General features: G+C 52.6%; 1 protein-coding gene across 7 annotated transcripts in view; it reads right to left on the reverse strand.

The window, feature by feature from the left end:
- The window catches only part of CNTFR (ciliary neurotrophic factor receptor), a 201,769-nt gene that overhangs the window by 28,980 nt on the left and 145,478 nt on the right, over positions 1 to 27,311 (reverse strand). The gene's annotated exons all lie outside the window — the stretch shown is intronic.

Genomic DNA, 27,311 nt, shown 5'->3' on the forward strand with positions numbered 1-27,311 from the left:
AGAGAAGAGAAGAGAAGAGAAGAGAAGAGAAGAGAAGAGAAGAGAAGAGAAGAGAAGAGAAGAGAAGCATCCCACTTTGAGCAAAAGTGGCAGGGGCAGCTCCCAGTGTGATCACAGGCTCGCTGGAGTTTGCTCCATCCTGCAGTGCATGAGGCCATGCTGCTTCCAGCACAGCAGAGCTGCTCCTCAAACCTGACCATTCTCCAGCCTTCAGAAAATTATCAAGCAGACCTCACAGCATTGATCTGTGGGAGGGAAGAGCAAAAGAGCAGAGGGGCTCTGGCAACCCTGACACAGGGTGGGCTGTTTGTTGGGAATGGCAGCCTTTGCTGGAGGTGCTCCCCAAGGTGCAGGATGCTACAGGAAGGAGTGATTTAGGCAGGAGAAGCCACCTGGCATCCCAAACCCATGACAGACTCTCTTGTTCCCATTCCCTCTGGCAGCGCTGGTGCTTGGCAGCATTGCTGTCCCAGGGAAATGCCCATCCCGCTGAGCACACCAGCACTCCAAACCCAGCTGTGCTCCTGGAGGTGACTTTATTCCCGTGGGGCAGCATTCTAGGCCGGGTGCCTTAGGGAGTGATGCACAGCAGGGATGCAGGACACCTCTACCCTTCACTTGGGACCACACCACAGCAGGAAATCCCTTCTGACCCACCCCAGTCTTCCATCAGAAACCGAAGAGCAGCTTTCCTCTGAAACAATATTAAATATTGAACAAACGAGTGCAAACCTGTTATCTGGGATAATTGTGAGTAAATAAAACATTTAACCAAACCAAATGCAGCTGTTTCCACTTGGAGCCGGCACAACAGCAGGGAAGCCAGCTCAGCTACTCTGCATCCTCGTTACGGCAGCTGATTATTGTTTTGTGTATAACAGTAGCACCGCCAGCCCTGGAGCGGGGCCGGGGCTGTGGTGCTCGCTGTGGTACCCCGGGGATGGGTACCCGGGATGCGGTGGGATGCGGCAGCGCCGCGCCGGGCACGGGAAGTTCGCTGCTGCGCTGGGGTTTGCTCATCACAGCCCAGGGAGTTCACGGCGAGGCCGGCTTTTCCTCCCCCAACACCTCTGCGAGGGGATTTGCATGTAACATAAACCATTTCAGAGCCAGGTCACTGGTTCGCACATAGCCCCGGGCAGTAATGACCGAACCTCGTTACCGGCTGCTCTGGGATTGACTGTGCCGGGCCCCCGTCCAGCTCCTGGAGACCTGGAGAGCGGTCTGGGGTGAGGGAGTGTGCAGCAAACGAGGGAAAAGTGCCGGCAAACGGGGCCTTGGGAGGCTCCGGGGATGGAGAGCATATCCCTGCCTACAGCTCAGGGCTGGAGCATTCCAGGATGCCAGTCTGCCATGCCCAGGCAGCGGGGAAGGGAGAGCAGGGGGCTGATGTGCTCTCAGTTTCTGCACATTCTCAGGGCTTTCCACAGCTGGGAATTGGAGAGGAGAGCTTCATGGCCCTGCAGATCCCACCCACCCAAATGCAGGGCCGGTCTATTCTAAAACGGCTGGGAAAGATGAAGGGCATGAATTACATGGGGTTTTCCAGTCCCTGCCAAATTAATTTCTCCTTCCAGGGGACTGTTCTCCTCGACATGGGGCTGGATGCACTGTGCCCAGGCAATGCAGGCACAAGATGCCTCCTTGTAACTCACGGGCTCCCCAGCAGCTGCTGTGCACCCCAAGGAGGTGGTGGTCAGGGCACATGGGAGCACATCACAGCCCTGGTCTCCAGGGAGAAGCAGCTGCCTTCCTTGATAAAAGGTTTGACCAGAGCAGCCTGCAGACCCCTGACAATCTCCTTTGGGAGCTCAGCTGGAAAAGCCACAGAGAGGAAACATCCCTGTGTGCTGAGAGGGAGAGCTGTGCCTTTTTTGGTCATGCAGGGGGAATGCAGGGTGATCCCAAGAGTTCTTCAGGTATTGAGGACCCCGAGGGTCCCCTGCCTCCATGTCTGCTCTGCATGCAGCAGAGAACTCAGCACTCCCTTCTCCCTCTTTTCCCAGCTCCAGGCAGAAATTCACTGCACAGCCTACACCATGCAATGCCCCTGCCCCCTCCACCACCTTATTTAACAGCTGCAAGAAAGCAATCCATCCTCTCTCCAGATGGAGAAGACAGGGAAAATACCAGGTGTGATCAGACACAACTGGGACCATCAACAGCCATGTATCCTTGGCGAAGCTGTCCCACCAGAACTCCTGGAAGTTGTATATTTATCCAGGAGGAGCCTCTGGAGGGAAGCCATAAGCACTTTGTCATGCACTGAGCAACAAGCTAGCCACGAATATTACCAGCTATCTCCCCGTGGGGGAGTGTGGGCTGCCTTTAACAGGCAGCAGCTCTCCAAAAATGCCTCCTGTCTCTTCATCTCTCTTGACATGCAGCTTGGATATGTCCCCTTCCCTGCTCTTCTCTTCCCCAGTGAGGGAAGTACCTGCTGGCAGAGAGGCCTCTCACCCCATTGGAAATGGAGAGGAAGAAGTAAGAGGTTTCTGACTCTCTCAGCAGCAGAGGAGAATATTTTTGGTTTTCTCCTGTCTGGGCAGGAGGAGCTGATGGGAGTGGTTAGTAAGCAGATACACCCCCTACCCCCTTTCTCCTCACACTAGCACTGGCTTTTGCATGTAAAGTTCCTTTCCTTCAGCACTTATTGAAAACCACCCTCTCCTTTCACCCACATGCTCTGCTAGGAATATGCCACAGTCTGCTCTTCCATCCCCTCACAGGACAGACCCATGGTGCCCTTGACCCTGTACTGACTGCTCTGCTTTGGATTCAGCCAGGACAGGGGGCTTAAAAGTGGGCATCTGTATCACACAGTGCAACAGATGTGTGCACAGGCAGAGGAGCCATTTGCTCATCCTGTGTTTGGCCATCCTGATTGAATTTGGGTCTGCTCACACAGACTCAGCATCCCCTGGTCAGTGACACACATCCTTGGGGCTGCCCTTCTGCTCCACATGATGTCCTGGTGAGGTGCTGCTCTGCTCCTGGGGCTGATCTGCAGTCTGTGCCTGTCCCTCTGCTGCCAGGACCGTGCTGTGAGTGTGGAGAGCCCTGTCCCCTGTAATGCTGGTGGCTTTGCCCAGGTTCATGTCATTGTTGCAGTCCTGCTGGGAAACCACCTGCAGGCTCCTTGCAAAAACAGCTGGGCTGGAGCCAAAGGAGATGCTGGAGGTGGGTGTAGAGAACTGACTCAGGACCAGAACGAGCTACTCCCCATGCTGTTCCCACTCTGGATATGTGAGTCCTCCTAGCAGGAGTCAGCCTCCTTTGGTACATCCAGAGAAGTACCTGACTCATCCCACCTGCGCTTCTGCGTGATAAAGTCTGGAAAAATCACAGCACTGGAGCTGAGATGGACACCACAGGGGGTGGCTCTGGTTTGTGGTGCTATTCTGGTTGCTCAGGGATGATGATAGCCCAATAATGACAGGCACTTGGGAAGATGCCTAATTTATCATAAGGAATGAGGTCTCCACACCAGTCCTTATCTGCTCACTCTCTGTCTTTGAGAAAATATCAGACATGTCACTAATAGTATGAGTGTTTCCAGTTCAAGCTGAAATCTCCCCTGTGCTGTTGGTACCTTGGGGTGGAGGGAGCAAGAGCATCAGTCTCTGTAGCTCACCCAAAATGTGTCCTTCAAGCAGATGAAAAACAAAAGTGTGTGACATTTCTGGAGGTGTTGGGCTGCAATAGCAGCTCAGCTAACAGCATTGCTCAATACCACTGCTCTCTTTACTAATGTCTGTTTTTTTATCCTCAGGCCTCAATCAGACCCTGGCCTCATTCTTTTCTTAAGGCAATGAGGTCCTTGGGATGATGTAAGTCACACAGCTCTGAACTTCACTGCATTTCGAAGTAATAGCCGTGTCCTTAACTCAGCTGGCTTCAAGGGAGGTCCCATTATCCAGCCCATCTGTAAAGAAATCGAGCTAAAAAAAGGCCCTTTGCTTTATGAACATGACACTCATCTTCCTCAAATCCTGGCTCGACGCTTAAATCCCCACCAGCAGCAGTGGGCAAACCCCAGGGGATGTTTGTGCCATGTGCTACAGGGCAGCTCCAGCTTGGGGAGCCCCTTCCCACCGTGTGTGAGAGCCCAGCATTTGCAAAGCAAAATGTGAGGCACAAACCAATTCACTTACAGAGACTGTTTCCACCTGCTCTAATCACCACCTTTGCAAGGTTGTTTTAATTTTGCTCCCTCTCTACCATCCCCAGCTCCACTCCACAGCAAGCACCTCACTAAATTCCCCTAATCTCCCCTTTAGGTCATAGGATATCTTTTAATTCTTTAATCAATTTTCCTCTGGACTCCCTGTAATTTATCGATGGTCTTTTAACAATGAAACCCCAGAAGCAAACACACCTTCCCTGGGAGCATCAGCACCAGATCATTGGCAGTAGCAGCATCCTTGCCAAGCCTGCCCCACAGCGATAATCTGGATGCTCAGCACAGCCTCTCCCGCCTCCCTCGTGGAGGACAGCAGCCTGCCACGCATCCTCTGATTTTCTTACAACAAAGAAGAAATAAAAAGCACTTAAAGCACTTATTGCCATGTAAAAATATTGCTATCAGTGTTTTAATTATTTCCTGAGGAATGGTGGGAACCCCCAGCACAGAGCTCCCTGCAGGGTGGGCAACCTTTCTGCACACTCCAAGCACCACAGCAGGGAAGGAGTTGTGACCCAGAGGATCACAAACATTTTTTGGGCAGGATGAGTGGGCCAGGATGCTGAGATGGACACCATGCCCAGGTGGTTGGGGCACTGCTGCTTTTTTAGGGAACACAGCACACTGTTCATGCAGCAGCACTGCCCAGCACAGTGGGAGACGCTTGAGAGACCTGGGGCAGAGGAGAGAGGAAAGCACAGTGCCCAGATACCCCACTGATGGTCTGGGAGAGATTTCTGGCTGTGTTGTGGTCTCTGCAAGAGGCTCAGCAATGGATCAAGTAGTTTGGCAGGGAAGCCTAGAGCTGCTCTTTCTTCCCCTCCCTTTCTCACCCCCTCCAAGGTCAAACAGTCCTGGACTCTCAATAAACTGTCGCAGGGGCTCCAGGGGATTTTAGGAGGCATTTGCTAGGATTTCAGCAGACCTGAAGCATGACTTCACAGGGATGGGGGGGGAAATACCCTAGAGCTTTGGAGAGAAATGTTATTAGAGTCACTGAAGGATTTTGCTGTGCTCTCTGAAGCGTTTCACAGAAAATTACAGGTGAAGAGCAAGCCCTGTGGTCTGGACCTTGCTAGCAGCATAAGGATGCTGTGGTATCTGGGCTCACATGAGCCCCACTTCCCTATCATGAATCAGAAGCACACTGCAAACACCTCCTGCAACAGGGACTCTCCTCTTGGTGCACACAGATGGCTCACAATCCTTCTGAGATGAGGTGAGCAGCTGGGACAGGTCTGAGAGCCAGGGCTTGGCTGCAGATGAGAGCTGCAAGGGTGTGCTGGCAAAAACCAGACAGGGCAGAGCAGTCTGGGTTTATCCAGTAGTTTGCCATCCTCAAGTGGAGCGGAAAAAACACCTCTGACTGGGTTAATGCCAATGCAGTTAGGTCTGTCCTGTGGTGTATAAGTCACCAGCACCATGGGAAGGAAGGCAACACATCTGGAATAAGTGGGGACATGCTGTGGTGCTGCCAAAGTTTTGGCCCTTTCCAGCAATGACGAGGTTGAACCTGGCCAGGATCCAGTATGGGAAGACTTGGGCTTTGCCTGCCAGAGGGAGATGCTGGAGGCACAGCACAGGTAACCCACCCCATGCCCAGAAGGCTCTTCAGAGACATTTCTGGAGAGCAGATCCTGGGAGAGCAGATCTCACAGCAGCACCCATGGCTTTATGGCAGAGCAGCTTAAACCATGGCCCAGCACAGTGAAACTCAAATGACTTTTGAGGTCCCAACTCACACATGCATCTCGGTGGCTTTCTATCCTGCTTTCTGCACTAATATGGGATGAAAAGGCAAGGACTGGGCCAGGATCCACCGGGCAGATGCACTGTCTTTGTTTCACCCCCATGCTGATGGAAGGGTTTCACCCCCCAACTTGAGGAAGTTTGTAGCTCGAAAGCAGCTGTCGCTATGAGCCAAAATGGGTTGCAAATGTATTGGCATGAGTTGTGTCATCTGCAGTGTTTAATAGGATCCATTTTCCAGGGAAGGGGAAAAGGAAGAAGAGGACGGGAATGCTTAAATCAGCAAAACAAACATTCACCGCCCCTTCCGAAGCACTACACCCAAGGCAATAGATTATTTATGGAAGTTTGGTCTGGAGCAATAACCTGCAAGGGCTTCTCACAACAATGCAGCTGGATTCAGATGTCAAACCAAAATCCTTAGCACTTAATACCTTCAAAGTCTGTACACAGAATGGATGCGTTGCTGGTCCCAGTGGAGTTATTGTGGGATTTGTCTCTCATTTCACCACTAGCCCTGTTAACATACTAATTCCTGCTGCCCTGGAACTGGGCAGTGGGCCTCCCTTCCTGGTGACAACAACACCATGCCTAGGCTCTGAAATGATGCAGGAGTTGCTTGCCCACGTGGGAATTGCTGCAAAGTGGGAGATGGGAGGAAAGCATCCTGTGCCACCTTACAGTCACCTTACAGGGAAATGGAGGCACAGAGCAGTCAAAGGAAGGCTACTGAGGATGGAGAGGCTGGCAGAGGATGCCTGTTAAACCCCTTAGCCCTGAGAGCAGTTCCCAGGTGCTCAGACACCTCTGCAGGCATTTGAGCACTGCTGAGCTCAGCACCCATGGGTGGCTGAGCTGCCCAAGCCTCTGTCTCTTGCCTGGCCCCAGGCAAGGCTGGGAGATCCCTCCTTGCCTGCCTGGCTTCCCTGCAGCCCAAGCAGATGTTCTGGGTCCTGTGTCCCGGGACAGATCCCGGCTTGATTTATTACTGGACGTGACTTCTGGAGTTTGTCAAAGGCACCCGCTCCCCCTCCCCTGACTTTTCCCACACCCTTCCCATTTTGTTTTACGTTCACTTTGTGGTCTCCCCACCATAGCTTGCAATAAACAGAAACTCATTTCCAGTATAAACAACTGCACACTCTGCCCCAGCGAGCCGTACAACCCTGCCTTTCCCGCTCCCCACCCCTGACTGCTTTTGGGTTCTGGGAAAACAGCCTCTTTCTTCTGCTTTTTTTTCATGCCCCCCCTTACACCCCCCAAGTCTCCTGGCCCTTAGCATTTTTTTTTTCTTTCTGAGATTTATAACGTGCCAGCCAGAGCTGGAGTGGTCTATCCCACTCCACATCACGTACATGCTATTAAAAGTAAAGCTGCCAGTAGATCTCGGTAAGGAAAACCACCTGAGCTCTCCCTGAGCTGAGGGTTTACAAGATGGGACTGCTAGCCCTGACATGGCCAAAAGCCTTTCAAGATGTGGGATGTCTCTCAAGGCAGAATTTAGAAGAGTTGAATCATAGAGTGAAGATGTGAAGGGCAGATCTTGTCCTCCCCAAGCCCTGAGTCAGGAGAGATGCCAACCTGATGGGAACCAAGCCTGGTGAGAACCTTCACAGGAATGCCATGGAGAGCTGGATAGTCACCTCTCTGACGGGCTGGGCTGATGCTTTCAGTTGCTTTTATCTATCTTTAATCACCTGGAAAGGAGCTGGTTGGGCCAAGCAGTCTGTCTTGACTCTTTTTGTGCCAGATGGGGACAGACAGACACTTGGGGACAGCAAATTGAATCTTTCCTTTATATGGAGTACACACCTGTCAGCAGAGTTTTCACAGAAGCGTGGAATATGCTGAGTTGGAAGGGACCACAGGGATCACCAAATCCTGCTCTTAGCTCTGCAGAGGATAGCCCTAAGAATCCCATCATGTGCCCAAGAGCATTGCCCAAACGCTTCTTGAGCTATGTCAGGCTTGGTGCTTGCTCCCCACTTCTCTGGGGAGCTGTTCCAGTGCCCAGCCACCCTCTGGGTGAAGAACCTTCTCCTATTATCCAACCTAAATCTTTCCTGACACAACTTGAGGCCATTCCCTCAGGTCCATTCCCTCTGGGCACCACAGAGAAGAGATCAGTGCCTGATGAAAATGCATAAAACACTGTAAATGTTTTTGACACCTGGAAGAGCTTGCCGAAGGCTCAAGAGGATTCCCTGCCGTTGGAAGTCTTCATATCAGGGCTGAATGCTTTCCTCACAGGAAAAGCTGCCCTTCAAAGAGGGATCTATTCAGGGCAGTATCCTGCCCTGCAGGGGCCACACAGCAGGGCAGGCAGCAGCCTTGGGCCCCCAGGTCTTCCCCACATCCCACAACACAGGGATGCTGCGGGGGGTGCACACATCTGCCGCTTCCCATGGCACAAGGATATTGGGGTCAATCATCTTGTAATGCTTGAGGACAAAGCTGCTTGCTTGGCCAAAGCTCTCTGGTTGCAATTTTATTCTCTTTTACCCCTCTTTGACTCTCTTCTGCCATCTTCCTAGGACAAGCCAGCCCATGACCACCAGTGGCCAGCAGTTTGTCATTTAATTCCAGGCAAGGAGCTGGTCAAAGCAGCCAGTGGTTTAACTTTTTTGCTGGGAGATTAAGAAAAATGAGGAAATGAGGTGGGTTAGTGAAAATCTGAACCCAAGTGGTTTAGCTGGAGAGAATCCCAGCATTGTAAGCTGGCCTCCAAGAGCGCTGGAAATATCCTTACCCCTGTTGCAGATGCTGACATTGTGCTCATACTACCACTGGCTTGGACTCACTGACAGTAAGGCTTGTGCAGCCCCACACAGCTGGATTTTGATTGTGCTCCTTTAGTTTTGCCCCATGTGGGGTTTTCCATGTAGAGATAAGCTCCTTGAGGAGTTGTGCAGAGTGCAGGGGTGCTGCTGGGAGGGCTGCAGCACTGCACCGGGATCCTCACATCTACAAGAAGGTTGTGTTGATTTGGAAAAAAGCCCCACACATGTAATCTACAGGGACATTACACCTGAGTGTCTCAGTGCAGAGTCTGAGTGCAAAGCAGAGACTGGAGTACCACAGAAAGCAATGGGGAGCTCCCAGCACCTGACCACTCCCAGCAGCCATTCCAGTGCAGGTGAGTTTGCTCATTTAGCCTTGTCCTCAGAGGGAAGCTGATCTTGATCAGGTGTGTGGTGCTGCCAGGACAGCCCAGTGGGCAGGATCAGGGCTGGCTCCAGGCTGGGTGGGTGTCTCCATTCACTGACTGTAATGTGTGAATGTGCTGGATTGACCCTTACACACGCTGCTCAATGCCAGAACCAGGCTGTGAGCTGGTCTGAGGGAAGCTGAGTCCTCCCAGAGGAAGGGGGCTGCTCCAGGTGGTTTTAACTCCCTTGAGCAGGGAGTGACAAGAGATCTGGTAATGCAGATCCACCTTGTGCTGTCTGTGCAGCAGGTCCAGCAGATGGGTCTGCCCGTATTCGATGGCAAAGCTGAAGGGCATGGGAGGTTTGCCCTGCAAAACTTCCAATTCTCATGGAAGCACGCTGATCAGATGGAACCACACAAAAAACTCCACACACAAAAATCCCCGGAGTGGAGAAACCCTTCTGTTAGGTGCTGAGACCTTCCCTGTCATGACAGCTTGGCTGTTATCTCGCATCACATCTCTGTTTGCTGACAGCACATCATGACACGGCTCCATGCCGTGCTGGGGACAGCTGGTGTTGCAGGTGGCTGTACCCATGGCAGGAGAGTTGCAGCCAGCTACAAGGAGCTGCACGGGCCCGCAGGATTCCCTAACAACAAATCCATACCGATGGATTAGCTGTCTATGGAGACAGTTGGTAGCATTTTATCACCCCTTCACACCCCATTGATAAAAGCACTCCTGGTATGAAGGGTGGCCAAGAAACTGCTCTGCTCCTCTCCTCTCCCATGGAGGAGCTGCTGAAGCTGTCCCCAGGTGACCTGAGACCCTTTGTGCTGTCCACCCAAAGCGAGCATCCCCAGCGCAGTTAATCACTGCGAGCGTCGGGGCAGGAGGCAGCTGAGGCCGCTGAGGCCCAGCGCAGTTGGCTGACCCTGGGGAGGAATGCAGCTGACTCACACCACGGGAATCTGACCTCCACGGGGGCTGTGCACTGGCTGAGATCATGGAGAGCCATATCCTGGCACTGCAGCTCCCAGCAGAGCTGCAAACAGTGCGGTGTGCACCCGTGGGTCACGGTGGGTCCAGCCTCTCCCCTCACTGCAGTGATGTTTTGCAAGCATCCCAGTGTGTGCTGCACACCTGGCACAGTGCCTGCTTCCCTGTCCCTGTCCCTGCCTCTGTCCCTGCTCAGGAGCATGGGCAGCAGTCCTGGCTCTCTCCAGCGTGATATTTCCAGCTAGGAAATGCTCTGAGTGTGGCAGCACAGGAGCTCTGCTGCCTCTGATTCTCCTCCAAGTGACCCACAGGGTACTGTTAGAGCTGCTGTTATGGTGATTTTTATTTAAATCAATATCTCCCGTGTTATCCCTCAAGCGCTCACTACTAATAACCTCTCATCCTCTCAGCATGCCTTCAGTGGTCGTCAGCTTTGCTTTGCTCTGCACAGAGCTACGAGCCCTCAACACTTCCCTGCAACTCCACCTCTCTGCCCACACCTCCTGGGAGTGAGGCTGCTCCCACCCCGGGTGCAATTCAACCTCAGCAGCAGTCACAAATACCTATAGGACTCCCAGCTGGTATTTAAGTTTCCAGTCATTGTGAGGGGAGGAGAAAGCCCTGAAAAATCTCATTTCCAGAGACTTCTTTTTGAGTGCCAGCCCCATGTGGGATCTGATAAGGAAAATCCCAAATTGTTTGAATAGCAGGTTTCAGGTCCAGCATGTGGCTTTTGGATCACAACATTTATCATTAATATTCCTGGAGAGAGCAGGGGTTGCTCTGTCTGGAGTTTCTGAGCGCAGAGCATGGAAGAAGTCTGGGTCACTTGGTCACCCACACCAGTAAAAAGAGGGAGGGGAATGCCCTAGGGAATGATGCAATCCTGCTAACCACACAGGGCACAAAGAAACACCCTGATTTACCAGCATCTCCAAATTACAATAATAAATCTTTACCTGTTTCATCTGAGCACATGTAGGTCCTTTTCTACCAGAGCTAGAAAATCTTGGTGAATCTTTCCTGGGGTGCCAGTGCGGCTCAGCCCAACAACCACAGTGTGACAGTCCTGGGGCTGGGGACCTGCCAGGGTCAGTCCTGGGGCCAGCAGACAGGGATCCCCCATGGGCACGTGCTGCAAGGCCAATCCTCGCTGCCAAGCACCAGGGGTGCTGCAGCCCCTCATGGGAAAGGCCCCTCAGAATAAAGCACCAGCCACCATCTCGCTTCCTCTGTCTTCCCTGGCCACCCTTTCCCAAATCCCTCCCCAACAGCTTCCCCCAGGCTGCAAAAGCCAAAACCAACAGGGGGAAAAAGTGAGGCATAAACCCACCATTGTGATGGCAGATTGGCATATTATGGATTTCCCATGTCAAAATAATGGATCGAAATTCACGCTGCCACCCTGGCTCCAGAAGGGCACCAGTCCTCCTGCCCATGGTTTATGTTTGATGAAACTGAGTTAGTAGCGTTTTTATCTGTCAATTAGGGACCATGAAACAGTTATTAAATAGAGTCAGAGCCCTCCTTGCTGCTCTCCTGGGCAGTGCAGGAGACACATAACAGCCTGTAATGAAGCATTAAGCAGCAGCAGTTTTGTTTCTGATAGGATTGAAAATGATAAGCCAGCGAGGCATGGCTGGGTAGGGGGAGCAGGTCCCTGGCTCAGAGGACACATAGCAGCAGCTGCTATGGGGAGGTTCAAGACTGAAATTTCTGCCCCCTGCCCCAAATAAAGTCTCTGTAGGACTGCCATCATGCTGCATCTGCTTGATGGGGGAAAAGCAAAGGCCTGAATTTAATTATCTGCTTTTCCTGGTGCAGCCCTGGATGATTTCCATGGAGGCATGAGGGCCTTCGGCTGTGAACAGCAATGATATCCCAGCCCCAGGGAGAAAAAGAGCTGGTTTAAACAAGTTTTAAGAGATAGGGACTGGGCTGTTCATAGAAGGGAGATAACACGGGCACAATGCACTTCTGGAGGTCATCAGAGTCCAGGGAATGCTATCACTGCCCTTCCTCTGCAGATGAGAATGCCCTAATCAGGCAAAGTTAGGATGTCTGCTTGATCTCAAGGACTCTACGTCTGAGATTTGACATGGAGCAAAGCCAAATTCTGGGCAGAGTGATAGTAGTCCTGCACAGAGAGAGTCACCCATGGATGGGAAGCATGGAAGGGGGCAGAGGTTCACAGTTCCAGTGTCAATGGATGAATTTACCTGTGTCCTTCCCACCCTCATGTCTCAGGGTTTGGTAAGCCCTTGCTCTGCACCCACACCAGTCCCAGGTGGCTCAGAACAGCATTTGCTCACCCACCCATGGCCATGGACCCACCCTCTCCCCAGCAGGACCAGTGTGCACCAGGGACCACCCAAATGGGTACAAAGCAAACTGTCCTACCAGCACCTTGCCCGGGGCAGCACCACAGATCTGGCTATGCCAAAGGCTTTCAGACATTGTGGCTGTTTGTTCGCAACAGAAACAGGACAACAGCAGGGGGTTTTTTTGCTTCTGGTGATTTGAAATGAAAGGTTGGATTTTCAAGGCTTTTCCTTTTGGAGCTCCCTCTGATTTAATTAAAAACTTCATCAAGCCAAAATAAAATGAGGAAAATCTTGAACACAGAGTGCTTAACTCTATAACAACATACAACAAAAATTTTAATTTGAGTCTGACTTCCAGAGCATTTTTCCAAAGTGGCCAGTGATTCGCAAATCCCATTAATTTCTTCTTTCTGGGAAAACTGCTTAGGAATCTGAAGATTAGCATCTCCCAGTGCAATGAGGGCTCCTGCTAACTCCTTCTCCAGTTGCCACCCTTTCAGAGAGCAGGAGGGATGTATGCTGCAGTGTTAGGCTGGCTCACTACACATTTACACCATCCAACCCTCTTTTCAGGGACTTTTCAGAGTTTCAGTGTTTGCAAGACACTAAGGGGCCCCTGGAAAAGTTGCACCACCCCACCACACTGTCCTGAGTCCTGCCATCACAGTATTCACATGGCACAGTCCTCAGTGCCTGGCCTCCAGGCCAAGCCCTGTCCTTCCCTTCCACTCTTGAAGAATGAGAGGGAGACCTCACCTCAGCAGAGATCTGAGCTCTCCCTGCATGGAAAAATGTAGCTGTAGTAACAAATAGCTCAGAGCTTCAAGGCAGTGATGCACAGGTTTCAGCAAGGCAGATGGGAAGGCTGCTGGTGGATAGGATGATGTGAGAGGAGTGTGGAGGGCATGCTTCCCTAGGGAAAGAGCCTCCTTGCACATCTCCTGTTCTGCTGCATGCCCATGCCATGGGCATGTTGTACCAGCATGAGGCCCTCCAAACTTCACAAATAGACACAGACTTGCTGGGTATTTACTGCTGCCAAGCCATCTCCAACACCTTCACCTTGCCAGGATGAAGGACGTGCCCAGAATATGGCTGAAGCATTTGTGTTGCCTCTACAACCTGTTTGCAGAATAAAAGTGGGGAAGAACTTGAAGTGTCAGGAGAAGCAACAGCTGCTGTAAAAGTGAAGGAACCCAGGAGACAGGAAAGGCACAGACCTGTGTCTGCACACACCTCTGAACTGCAAGCTGCTTCCTTGAGACAATGCTACCTTGGCCCCTTACCATCTGTTGGGATGGATTGGTGCCCAGAGCACCAATTTCCATCTCTGTGCCGTGGTGGGATTCTCATGGCTGCAGTCAGCACAGGAGCCTGATATCACCCAGGCTGAACTTTATCCCAGCTCCTGCTGGGAGAGGCATGCAAGCCCCTTGAATGATCCAGTACCACTGGAGCTGTCACACACAGCTGGGCTGGGCTGCAGAAAGGAACAAGGGACAGAGCAGGGACAAGAGAAATGGGAATCCCTGGCTGCTCTGATAATAGGTGGTGAGAGGTTTTCAGCTCACTTTCCACTTGGACTGTGCCTGCAAGGTGGCCAGGATGGAAGGCCACTGTGGGTTGCTGAAGAGGGGCACATCTGTATCCAGCACACCAATGTCAGGGCAGGGGGTAAGGAGCAACCCAAGTGGTTCTCCCGACACTATCCCAAAGAGGATGCAAAATTAGGGCCAAAGGCAGCCCAGAGTCCTTACAAAACACTTATCACCCTCACCTGGCTGGGAAAGTTGGACTTTGCAGCACTGCAGAAGTAGCCTGTTTCCCTCACTGTACCTCTTCAGAATAGAGATCCCACATGCTCCTCAGGGGTCAGTATTTGCTTTTGGAAAGCAGCCAAGTGGCTAAACCAGGCTGGAGCCTACTGCTGGTGCTACAGACCTGATCAGCCAAGAGACAAACATGGAGCAGTGATAGGGGGACCAACACCTGCAGGGGCTCTTTGCAGCAGTGGTGAAAGGGCTCTGAAATGCCTCTATCCTAGTGTGAGCATCCTCCAGCTGGGAAGAGGGGCTGCAGCCTGACCTGCTGTCCCTGCCTGCTTTGCACCCAGAAGGGATTCTGGAACTGAAGTGAGAGAAGGTGGGCAACCCCTCCTCCTGCACCTCCCTGGCTTCCTTGAAATTTGCCCTAGAACAAACTCTCTGGGATTAGCACCAGCCACATCCTGGTGAGAACAATATTAAGGGATTATGAGATTAGAAATACCATTTATGCCTAGAGGAATAACTCTAATTCTTATCTGATTGTCTACAGATGTCAGCAATCAAAGCACCTCTTTCATGCAAAGCAGGGAGCACTGTCGAGGTGCGAGGTGAACACCAGGACGTGGCCCCCTCCTAGCAGGAGCCAGCTCCTCCTGCTGATACTTGCCCTGGATTGTGTTTGCCAGCAGCTGCTGGCATGTTAGTTCCTTTGTGGGGAAAAACTGCTCAGCAGGAGCCCTGTGCTGGAACTGCACCGCCTCCTCTTGTGTCTCTGCTGGGCTGCCCTCCCAGGATAAGCACAGCTGTGCCTGCTGCTTGCAGGGTGCTGGTGGAGAGCCTGGGCGAGTGAGTGCTGCTTTGCCCACAGGCAACACCATCCTGAAACTCCAGCTGCAAGAGCACCACAGTCCTTTTGCTACCCTGGGCCACCAGTTCCTCTGGCAGTGGGTAATGGCCCTGTGAGCAATGCCAGCACTGTGACATGCAGGGTGCACGGCCCCCTGTGACTGATGCAAGGCTTTTCCTGCTCCTGGGGGGGTCAGACAACTTCAAAAAGAGACAAACTAACCAGGTCTGACCCCAAACTTGTGTGCTGCTCCACTGTAGTCTCAAGGGTCTGCCCTACACCCAGTTGGAGGGGCTGGGATTCTTGGGGCTGGAGCATCACTGGCTTTGTGGCACTACTGCTCCTGGGCTGGCCAAGCACTTTGTGCCAGCTCGCCTGGGGAGGCAGCTCGTAATGGGGTGGCCTGGGAGGCTCTGCCTGGCCATTAAGGAAGGTAAGTGCTTCTGGGTGCACTATGCCAAGCTCCTGTCTGCATGCTGGAGGCAGAGTTCATGCTGTTTGATGGCACATTATCTCCATTCGGCTCCTCATCAAAAGCTCTCTGTCAATTCCTCCCTCGAAGGAGGGCTGTGAGAGCTTTCTGTCCTTCATGCTAATGCTTACATGAGTATCTCCATTCTGTCTTTCTTCTTCCTTCCCTTTCTCAGACCTGAGCCACGTTGTCCCATTTTGTCCCATTTTCTTTTCATGCCTTGCCCTGTGCCTTGCAGACACCCCAGCACTGAGGTAACATTTGTCTCCTCCCAGCCAGGAGCAGGGCGCACAAAAAGCCAAGACATCACAGAGCTGGGATGGAGCAGGGTGAGGAGCATCCTAAGCGGGGACAAGCAGCATCCTCTAAACACCCCACATTCTCCTGCTCTGCAGGTTTTTCCTTGCAGCCCTGATCTGCACCACCAAACACCTGAGCCACACTATCCAATGAAAGAAACAGCAACTGCGAAGCTAAATCTGCAAGACAGGGATATGTACCTCCCTCAAGTCACTGACTTGAAGGCCATGGGAGAAAATTAGTTCATCTCACCTGACCTCCTGGGTTGCACAGGCCATTACATCCCTCCATTACCCCTCTATTGAGCCCAATAACTCGTGTTTGACAGAACCATCTTTCAGCAAGGCAGCCAGCCTTGCTCTGCAGATAACAAGCAACAGAGGAGCCAACACGGCTTTTGGCAGTTTGTTCCAATGCTTAATCATTTTTTCTATTAAAATTATGAGCCTCATTTCTAATTCAAATGTGGTTGTGGCTCAGCTTCCAGTTATTGGCTCTAGTTATGCCTTTGCTCGCTGGGTTAGTACCCAGTATCTTCTCTGCTTGGAGGTAATTACCAAAAGGAGTCAAGGCATCTTTCCAGCTTCCCTTGAAGTCACTGAGCAGACTATTTTAAGTCTTTCTCCTTTTGGCAGTTCCCCTTGCTCCCTTCATGTCCTTCTTTACTCCTGTTTTCCCAGGGTCCTTCTCAAATAATTTCTTAGATAACATCACGGGAACTAAGCAAGGATCTAATATTGTCTTTGTTTGTACATATGCAGCAGTTGGCAGAGCTGGCTCAGTCTTGGATCCAAGAGTCCCCTTTTGGCCAGCCTGTCACAACACAAACTCACTGAGTGGGGCACCTCTATCCTGGCACCCTCCTGCAGGAGCTGTCTTCTGTGATCTCTGCTGTTTTGTTTTTGGTTGTTTTTTGGGTTTTTTTGTCATAATTAAGCCCTGGAAGTATACAGCAGCACACACCTCATACTGCCACTGTTCCTGGGCAACTGCTCTGCTCACTCCAAGTGGGAATCACCCCTGAGTTTTGCTGAGAGACAGGGAAGTGGGAGAAGGAAATGCTGCAAAACGATGCCTGCAATGACTGTGTCTCACAGCAGCTTTTAATGCCCATGAAAAAACCCACTGCTCTTTTCCACTTCTGGACAAACCCCCCATGGGCTGACACAGCAGTCCTCACACCACCATGGCAAAAATCACATCCATGAACACTGCTTTGGCAGCTAAAAAAGTGAGTGGCACTTCCCCTCCTGAGCCTTTGGAGGCAGTGGGAGCATAGTTGGTGTGGTTATGCTGCTCCAGCAAAGCAAGCGGGGTTGGCAAAGGGGCTATCACCACTGACACTCACAGCAAGGAAAAACTTCTGCACAAAGCAACCCAGCAGCACAATCGCACCTGCTTTGCATCAATGTGAACAGCAGGGGTGCCCACAGTACCAGCTCCTCCCTCCATGCTCTTTGCTCCAGGAACTCAGGGGTTTCTGATTTTGGACCTGATCTGGCCACTTAAGTGCAATGCTTCAGGTCAGCTGGAGATAGGGGAATTCCTCTCTCCCCAGAATTCACAACTCTGTGAGCAGAAGAAGCAGAAGCAAATGCACATGCTGGCCAGGAAAGGGAGGAGGAATGGGAGGGAGGACTGGATGAGGAAGGCTGTGGCAGAATGGGCCCATGACACATCCAGGCTGGCTGCTTGGGAGCTGTCCCACTCCATGGTGTGATGCAGAAACATGCTGACCTGTGTCATCAGGGGTCCCTGGGGTGGGCTGCAGTGGGTGGGAGTCCTGGAATTGGGGTTGTCCCAACCAACACACCCAATTTGGGAAGCCTTGGAGGGTGAGGATGGCACAGAATCACCCCACAGGTTCTTAAGTCCAATTTTGTGGCTTCAGAAAATTCGTCCCCAGTCTGTGTCTTAATTTCCCCTTCTGTCTTTCCATTTAGACTCTGACATCTCTGTTTTCCACCAAGCTGGGGGAGGAATGAGAGGTGGCTCAGTCTGCCCTTTGTCCCCAGTGCTGCACTGGAGTCCATGTCCCTGAATTTCTGTAAGGGCAAGAGAGAAAGAGGAGGAAGAGGCAGGTGAGGCCAAAGAGCCTTTTCAGAGGGCAGCTGCACATGGCTGGCAGTTCAGGGAAGTCAGGCACAGAGGGAAGGGGAAGCAGCTTGAGTCCATATGGAGAGAGCAGGGATGAACTCTGCACTGGAGGGCTGAGCAGCTATTTCCCCAAAAAAGTGAATGGCACCCCATCAACTACAAAGACAGCAAAACATGGCAAGTTCTAGCTCATCCACCATACAAACCAAGTATTTCACAGATCCGTGGTGCCAGCCAGCTGGAAGTGGGCACTGGCTCAGACCAACACAGGTCACACAGCATCCAGAAAGCAGCCAAAAGGCAGAGAGCTGCTTGCAACCCTCTACTTCCTTCCCTGACCAAGAGGACACAATGCATCCATGATATGGGACAAGCCATGCCATGCAAGGCTGCTCCTCATGGAATGTGCAGAGCTGGGGTGTGCCCAGAACAAAGCTATTCACACTGTCCAGCTGTGGAGAGGAAAAACATCCATGGCTGGGAATGCTCAAGACAAGGCAGCCCAACATGAGCAAAAATGCAGCACCAAGGTCTGAGCTACAGCTCCAAACCTCCTCTTGGTTTCCTGCCATGGACCTCTTGAGTGATCTCCTGTACTCCAGAGGTGAACATCTAGAGGATCCACATTCTCATCCTACACATCCAAACTCAGCCACACAGGACACTGAGTTTCTCTTTGAATCTGACTCTGGTCCAGTCATGGTTTTGTGATCCCTCTGTCCTCCACATCGGCCACTTGGAGCAAACTGCAGAGCTGGAGAGCCACTGCTGGTCCCTGCTGACACAAGGTTCTGTGCACACACTGCTGGGCTCTGCCCTGCAGGTGCCCAGAGCGAGACCAGGTTTCCCCACACTGCGTGGCACATCAGCCTGTCGCTGCTCACTTGCTTTAGGCAAACACCCCCATTGCTCCCCAGCATCATCAGCAGCCAGGCTGCCCAGGCTGGTACCTGTGAGCTGGTGGAGAGAGGGGCACACAGCCTGACATTACCCGTGCCCAGCAGGCTCTGTGTGGCTCCTGTCAGTGCAGAGAAGACCATCCTGAAGAGAAAACAAGCAGCCATCACCCTGGGGGTGGTATCATAAACCATTTTAATAAGGCACGTTGCTCTCCCTCCCCACCACCCTAACTCATGCGAACACCGCCTTGTTCAGTTGGCAGCAAACGATAAAGACCCCCAGGGAGCACAGGAGAGGGAGAAAAGGGACATCTGTTTAGAGCATTTCTACTGCATGGCTCTCTCAGGCTATTTCTATCTCTTCTTGTCAAAATTTATCAACTGCGTAATTGTTTAAACAGCATTAAAGTGCTTGCAGCAAGAGCAACTGGAAATTGTCCTGCAGTTGCCTCTGGTACTGATGCTGACAGCTCAGGAAGGGACTGGGGAGGAAAGGGATCCATCGGGCATGGGAACCCTCTGACTCCTTTTCCGGCGGGGGAGACACCACCCTGTCCTGCTAGCAGGAGGAAAATAATCTCACTCTATCCTGGTGCCCTTCCCTGCTGTCCAGGCCCAAAGCTTTGCTCCTTCTCCTCTGCTCCCTGTCCTGACCTGCTGTTAGCACACATTTGGTCTGCTAAATTATTTACAGCAGATGCAGTGGCTCGGGAAACCACAGCTAATGACAACGTCTCTCACGCTGATGTACCCTGGGCCTTGCCCTGACCCTGCTGAGACCTTGGCTGGCACCTCAGTGCATGCTGGGCCTCACTGCTGTTCCCAGCCACTGCCAAAAGCTTCAGAGAGCGATGGAAGAGCTTTGCATACTGGTAACTGCTGCCTGCCATCTCCTCTCCTCCTGACAGGAGGGATGTGGAGACCAAGGATCTTCACTGAGGATCTTCCCATTCCTGGTGACACTGCCTGGCCTGGGCACCTGCAAACATGGGCACATGTGGGCAGTGACAGGCAAGAGTCATACCCTGTGCTGGTGACATTGGTGGGGTTTCTTCTTTCAGCACCCTCTTATTTAAGTACAGCCCTTTGGAGCTCTGGTGGAGAAAGGAAAGCAGCATTCACACATGGAGCATCGACTCCTTTGCTCCTTGTCCCATAGCTGCAGCGGCAGGAGGTGGCTGTATCCTGGCCTTTTCCTCCCCTCCTGGGACCCTGGGAGATGGGGAACATTGCTGGTGGGCGGCAGGAAGCTCGCACCAAATATTTTGACAAGGGGCACTTAGGAGCAGCTCAGATAAAATCCTTCCTGGAGCAGAGGCCAGTGCAAACAGAGAACCAGTGTGTGTCCCCCCAGTCACAGTCCCCACCCATGGCCACCATCCCCCAGCCAAGGAGGAGGGTTTGTCTTCCCAGCCCTGGGCATCCCTAATTCCTGGCACTGCAGAGCAAGGGTTGTGGGAAGCTGTTTAGACTGGACTTGGGATTCTTTAATTACAGAGCTGTTTTTGTCATGTTGGGCAGCATAAACAAATCTCAGGAGAGCAGAAGGAGGCTGTGCTCCATACACCCAGGGTATGGGATGTTGGTGCTGTATGCAGCATTTGGCAAGGATGAGGAAGGTTTTCCAGGAAGCTGCCAAGCCCCCAAATCCTTTTTCCTTTTCTCCTCCAGCCCAGCAGCTGGAGCCAGGCTCCCTCTTCATCCTATCCCATGATCTTATTCCCAGCCCAGCTGCAGGAGAGGATGCACAGGGGCTCATTTCACATGGAGTTCCAAAGCTCAGGATGCCACATTCACTGAGAGGGTTCTTGCATCTTAAGCAGCCCCTCTCACTGGCAGACGCTCCGTCCCTGGCTCTGGCTTGTTGCTGGCAACTCTGGAACTCTGCTGCTGAAGGAAGATGGCAAGGGAGTGACCACCTTCTCCCCTTCTCAGTGCCCTCGTGCCAACATGATGCTCCTGCCATGACTCCACCATGAGCTCTCCACAGCACCCAACACGGCATGAGCTCATCGCTCACTGGGGTCAAGTGTGCGGCCACATCCCTTCAGGTACCAGTGGTGGCAGGACATGGGAATGGGACACTGCATGCATTGGCCACCTCCTGGGCATGCTCTTCCCACAAACAGCATTGGCACAGCCAGGGCAGAGCTGCTGGTGCTGTTGTTGGCTGCTCATAAATGCCCAGTGGGGCTCCGCTGGCCCCACCACCGCGCACTCCTTGTTGTCCCCAACTCCCCCGCGGGAAGAGGGGAGCCGTAAAGATGGGAGAGGGGATATTTTTATTGTTTCTGACACCGGCTGCCCCAGATTATCATGTTTTACAGAGCGAGCCAAGGAAGCATCACTCTGCTATGCTGCAGCTGGGCTGGCTGCCCAGCCCAGCGAGGGGAAGGAGGAGAGGAGCAGCAGGGCACGGGTGCGAGCGAACGAGTGTGTGCACGCGTGGGCCATGGGGCACGGCTCCATTCAGCCCTTCCCGCTGTGGCATGCAGCCTGCAGCCCACTGCACGGGGAGGAAAGGTCGCCTGCTGCCTGCAAACGTGTTTGTTTTTCTAGCCCGGCTCCTAATTCGATTAGGACTAATTGCATTTGGGAGCGTGGTGGGGTTTTTGGGTGGGTTTTTCTTGGCTTTCTCTTTAAAGAGCCGGGATAGTAATTTGCATACTGTTACCCAGTACGCCTTTTCAGCTCTCAGCCGGGCCAAGACCCAAAATCTGGTCGCAGGCAGCAGCACAGTTCATCCACTGAATTTTCCCAGCCATGCACGAGCAGCACAATGTGGGAAGGCAGTGACAGGAGAGCCAGCATGCCTTGTGAAATAAAGCCGAATTTCAAAGAACAAAGCATACCTGCAAGCTTGTTGCTGCTCCCTTTCTGTGCCTCTCAGGAATCGGGGGGGTCATGCTTGGCTGTGAATCACCCCAGGACCACTGCACCTACCCAGCCCCCAGTGCTGCAGGCACATGGGGAGAAAAAACCTTCCACAGTAATGAACCCAACAGCTCTGGGGTGCATCTCCTGATTCTGGAATGTCAACTGTCATTTAAATTTATTAGCTCCACCCTTGCCGTAGGTTTGGTCCATGTTGATGTAGTCCTGCCCTCAAGCACTGCCTGGGCACAGCCTCGGGGTTGCCCTTGTGTGGGACTATCCCCAAGGGGTAGGAGCACGCTGGGAGGGAGAGAGGGTTGAATCAAAGGGGTGGGTGCTGCTCCCTGCCAGTTGGCCCTGGTGCCAGGGAATGGCTGCAGTCATGTTTAACATGTTGCTCCTGAAATAGCCTAAGTTTACATCACCACAGGAAAGGATTGGAAGAGTTCAGAGGGGAAAAAAATCTATCAAATGGGCTTTCTTAAAAATAATTTAAAAAAAAAAAAAAGCTGCATCACAGATACACGAGCAAGGAACTATCTGCACATGCTGACCCCAGCAGCATCCAGGCAGGAGCACCAGCCTGGTGCCACCAAACTTCTGTTCTCCCAAGCTGGCATGTCATCAGTGCCCTCCTGCAGTTTTCTTCCACCCAGCCAAGCCATGGAAACAGGCAGGGACACACCAGTCTTCCTCCACTGTTTAGCCAGTGCCCATCATGGGATGCTCATGCCTGCCCTGGAGGAGCCAGAGGTGCATGCCTTATGTGGAGAGGTCACTGCCTTCTTGTTTTGCTTCTTTATTTTGGATAGGTGAAACAGAAAAAATGTTTTAAAAATAACAACAAAATATAGATGCAAACTTGCAGCACAACCCTCTGGTTGCAGCTGGAGCCCAGCTGGGAGGAAAAAGACTTCTAAGGCAGAGAAAAGGGAGGCTCTGATTATTTATTAGTGGCCGATGTTTGATTGCTTGCTAATCAGTCCAGAGAACACTCAGGCTCTCCTGGCCTCCCCGCTCACATGTGGTTCCTGTTGCTTTGCCCCTTTCCCCCTCCCTCTCCCTGGTTTCGCTTTGTTTGTTTTTCTGTTAATTTGGTTGTTTTTTCCATGTCATTTTCCGTCAAACCGCATGTTTTTTCCTCTTTCTCTCGCCAGCCACTGCAGTGACAGACATGGAGGAAGCAGGCCAGCCTGGGACTGCCTGTGCTCTGCCAGTCCCTTTCCCACATCCATGGCCTGGGAGGCAGCAATGCCCATGGGACAGTGCTGGGGCTGGCACCAGGCTACAAGACCCCGGGCCACCACTGCAACATGGAAGACAACTCCACTGCCTGCATCCCAATCCGTGCCCCTGCTGCTGGAGGGGATTCTGCTGTATTTCCTCTCCCATGCTTGCACTCCATCCCATCAGGCAGCAGCCTTTTTGGGCAGCAGGCTGAATGATGAGGGTCAGATGCATGTCCACCAGGGCTTGGACAACCCCAAAGCGGGACAGAAGGGCAAAGGGGAGGAGGGGCTGGGTCGGGATGGAGAGAAGCGGGTTAGAAGGGGATGGAGGGATGGGAGCAGAAGGAGGGTGCCTGCCCTTGCTGCCTCCCTCCCTTCTCTGCAAACAAGGCCTCCCCGCTCTTGTGTGCACTCTCCGGCTTCTGGCAGCCTTTCCGACGCGCGTTTCCACTCCTCTCTGGCCCATTAGCAGTATTTTTATAACATTCTGTAACGCACAGCGCCGTGTGCCAAACCTCAAGAGTGCATTATTTCCCAACGTCTTTGTTATATCCACCCCCGGGCCCTCCGGCTGCGTGTTTCCAAATCCAGAGCTGTGGCTTGTGGGGGCAGCCAGGAGCCCGGCACCACACTCCTGTTATCCAGAGCCCTGTGCTCCCTCCTGCCCTGCTCCTGGTGCTCAGCCCTGGGCTCAGGACAGGGATGCCTGGTGTGTAAAAAGAGCTGGACCCATCTCCTGCTTCTGGTGGGTATCTGCTGCTGTCAGGCTGCAGGGCAGGTGATCACTGGAGATAAACACCTGGTTCTTCTCCTGTGCTTCACCTCATGCTCAGCTGCCTGAAGAAGGGGGCAGACCAACAAGTCACCAGGCTGCTCAAAGTGCCCTGGAAGAGGTTTCCCCTGGAGAAATACCAGCTTCCTTCAGGCCAGTTTGTGCTGAGGAGGATGCATGCCTTGCAGGGGGCTGACCTGGGACCTTTAGCAATAGACAAGCCTGGGGATCCCTCCTCGCCATCCCTGAATGCATGTGCACCAGTGCTCCCATTTCTGCAGTGAGTGAGAGAGCCCATCTACCCCCAGCCTCTGCAGGGTGCTGCTGGGCTCCCAGCCACATCCCCCATGATGTGCACTCGGGTGTCAAACCCATCTAAGGGACCAGATGAGTTATCTGTGCCTTCCCTCCCCCCTGATGAAGTACATTGTTAAAACACCTCCCCACATTTGTGCCTGCACCATTAATGTAGCATGTTGGTCCCTTCAGCATGAAATCCCCACCCCTGATATCCTCTTGTCCCTCCTTAGCTGCTGGCATATCCAACCAAAGCCCCTGGTCCCTGTGGGCCAGAGCCATTACAGATAACACTGCAGAGAGTGGCCCAAACACAGTCCAAGCATGGTGCCAAAGTTTCCCTGTCCCTTCCAGGAGCTCCCCCTTTCAGCACAATCTGATCCCCTGTAGCTATTTCCTAAGCTGTGTTCCAATTCTCATACTAATCCACATTTTCTCTGGTTTAACTCATAATTTCCCATGTGGCACCATAGCAAATACTTCACTGAAGTCAAGACAGATTACACTGACCACATTTCTGGGCTTAGAAAACCGGTTCCCTTATCAAAGAGAGCTATCAGGTTAATCTGCTGTGATATACCCCTGGCAAGCCCCCCTTGTATTTTTTTCCCATTTTCCATTTTTCTCCACGTCTTTAATTGCTCCCCCTTCCAAGTGCACCGTGTGGCCCCACTGTGCTGTGGGGTCAGGCTCTCTGATGAGGACTTTTCCTTCGCCCCCGCACAGGAGACACGTTGCACTGGGTACCACCACTGGCCTCTCAGCGGCTAATGAGCCTTGTTAATGAACAGATGTCCTCACATGGGGCCGAGGTGCTCCCCAAGCCCTCAGTGTATTGAAGGTGCCTCCACAACAGAGGGTAACCTCCAGGTTTTATGCTCCCTCCTCTCCCTTAGCCTGTGCTGCCCTGGCTCTCAGCATCGCTGCTCAGACCCGGTGGGGTTCATTTGGTATCGGGCTCTGCTGAGCTTACGTTTAATCTCCCCTGAAACCTGTCTGCAGAACCAACTCTGCTCTTCTCTCCTCGTTTGCTCCATATTTATATGGCTAACCCCCCTTTTCATTTCCTCTGCAAGGTCTCACTCAGCTTGACTCCTGGCAGGTCTCCCTTTATCCCTGTGCTCGCTGACCCCCATGACAGAGCTTGCTTTGCTAATTGACACCCTTTCCTGGTCCTCAACGCTTCTCTGCTCCCTCTACACATCCTTCCTGTGGTGTTGTATGCTCACGAGCACCCCTGCCTTGCCTGGGGAGCACATTCCAGGTACCATCATTTATTTGATGAGATCCCCAGCACTTCTCCACGTGCAGCCCCAGCCCCTTACCCTCGCTGCAGTCACCTTTCTTGTTGCCCCAGCAAAAGAGAAAAATGCAGGCACAGGCCTGTTTTCATTTAATTTCCCATGCAATTGAAACGAAATGAGTCCAAGATCCCCCAAATCCCAGGCCTGGGCTCCCAATGCACTCAGCTGCAGCAGCAATGCTACCACAGGGCCATGCTGCAAACCTCCCACAAGTCACCCATCTCCACCTCCATGCCCAAGCCCATCCCCCTTCCCTGCCGGGATGCTCCCAAATCCACTCCTTTGAATGAATCCTCACACCTCCAGGGAATCAATCATTTCCAGCAGAGCCAGGACACTTAGGGTGGGGTGGGGGAGGCAGGGGCTGGGGGTGCAGTGCTGCGAAGAGAAAGCTCAAAGAGAGCGTTAAATTAAAATCCAGACAGTTAAATTAATTACCACTAAAAGCATCTCACCTGATTAGTTCCTTGCACAGTTAATAGTGTTAACAGCACCAGACACTTGTTTATTTATTTGTCACCCTCTCTGCGGGGCTGGTGGCCCCAGCAGCGTCCAACTGGGCTTCTCAGCTGCCCAGTGCTCAGGGGGCTGTGACTCTCCAGCAAATGGGAACACACAGTAATAGGGAACAGCAGGATTTGGGCTCTAACGCTGAGCAATTCCCACGGGTCCCTGAGCGGATTGACAGGGATTACTATTAGCGAGGTGCTTAGCAGATGGAGGAGCCATTGCAAAATGACAGCGATGCCACAGCTGCAGACGAGGTGGTTGGAGGCTGTGGAAGTCTCCCCACTCCCCTTGTTTCCTGTAGGCCTGGGCTGCAGCCCTCTGTGCACTGGCTGGGAGCTCTCCGCAGATGGGTTCTGGTGAGCACATGCCCAAGCAGAGGAACTGCACAACCTCCTTGTGCTGCTGCCTGCACTGGACCCAGGGCCTGCCTTTTCTGGCTCTGAACTAGCTGTGAACACCTCCTGAGCACAGTGCAGCTAAAAAGCCCCTGACTCATTTGTTGGGCAGTGGCAGTGGCCTTTTTGTCTGCCATGCTCCCAGCCCCCACACCTGCTCACTGGTGTAAACCCTGCCCTGTGCTGTCTGCTTCCCCTCATCTGCTTCTCACACTGCCTTCCAGCTCCTTCCAGCATCCCTTCTCCTTGGCCCAGACACCAGGATCCATCCCACACAACCTTAAATGAGTTGGACACTGTAGAGCATCTCTAAAATTCAAATCTCTAGGTGCAGTGATCCCTCATGCTTTATTTTCAGGGCTTACACAGACCCTCCTGTGACCCTCTGTCCCTGGAGCATGGACTAGGATGGAAACACCACCCTGGCTCTGTTGCCAGGTGCAGAAGGTGAAATAAGGAGTAGAGAAAGACTTGGCTGTGTCTTCCAAACCTGGGAACATACAGCCACCTACATGACACATCCCTGGATGGCGGGGTTCCCAGCTGGGAATCACAGTTACCATCCCACAGTCAGCCTTGCCAGCTGGTGCTCCCAGACATCCACGGCTGCCAGTTGCACACGCCGTGCTGCAAAACACACAGTTGTTATCTGCTGTACAAACACAGCAGCCCTCAAAACACACAGCTGCTATCAGCTCTCAGCATCATGTGAAATAAAGCACAACTCTTATCTCCCCTGCTGAGGCCCGGGAATCAGCGCATCCCATGCTGGAGATACGTAAAATGCTGGGGAATGAGCAGCTGTCCTCTAGCACACCTGTGCACCCAGAATCCTGCAACACCTTTTGGCTGCTCCTCTGAAGCAACCACACTGCTGTAATCCCAGCCAGGGCTTCTCCTTGCTGACTGCAGTGCTGTCCGACAGCTCTTTCCACCTACAGAGATGGTTGTTGTGTCACAGGGCTAGAGGAGGAAGCTACATCCCTTCTCAAATTATTCCTGAGGCATCATTTAACCTGCTAGCTTTGATCCAAAGCTTAGGACAGAGTGGCTGATTCCAACTGGGATTAGTATGCCATGAGGACCTCATACAGCAGTGTTCAGTGGACAACTCTATGTATGGAAGGTAGAGGGGCTGGCATG

This window comes from Agelaius tricolor, unplaced genomic scaffold (assembly GCF_023055355.1).
Source record: "Agelaius tricolor isolate 1412-34295 unplaced genomic scaffold, bAgeTri1.0.p SCAF_4, whole genome shotgun sequence".
NCBI lineage: Eukaryota > Metazoa > Chordata > Aves > Passeriformes > Icteridae > Agelaius > Agelaius tricolor.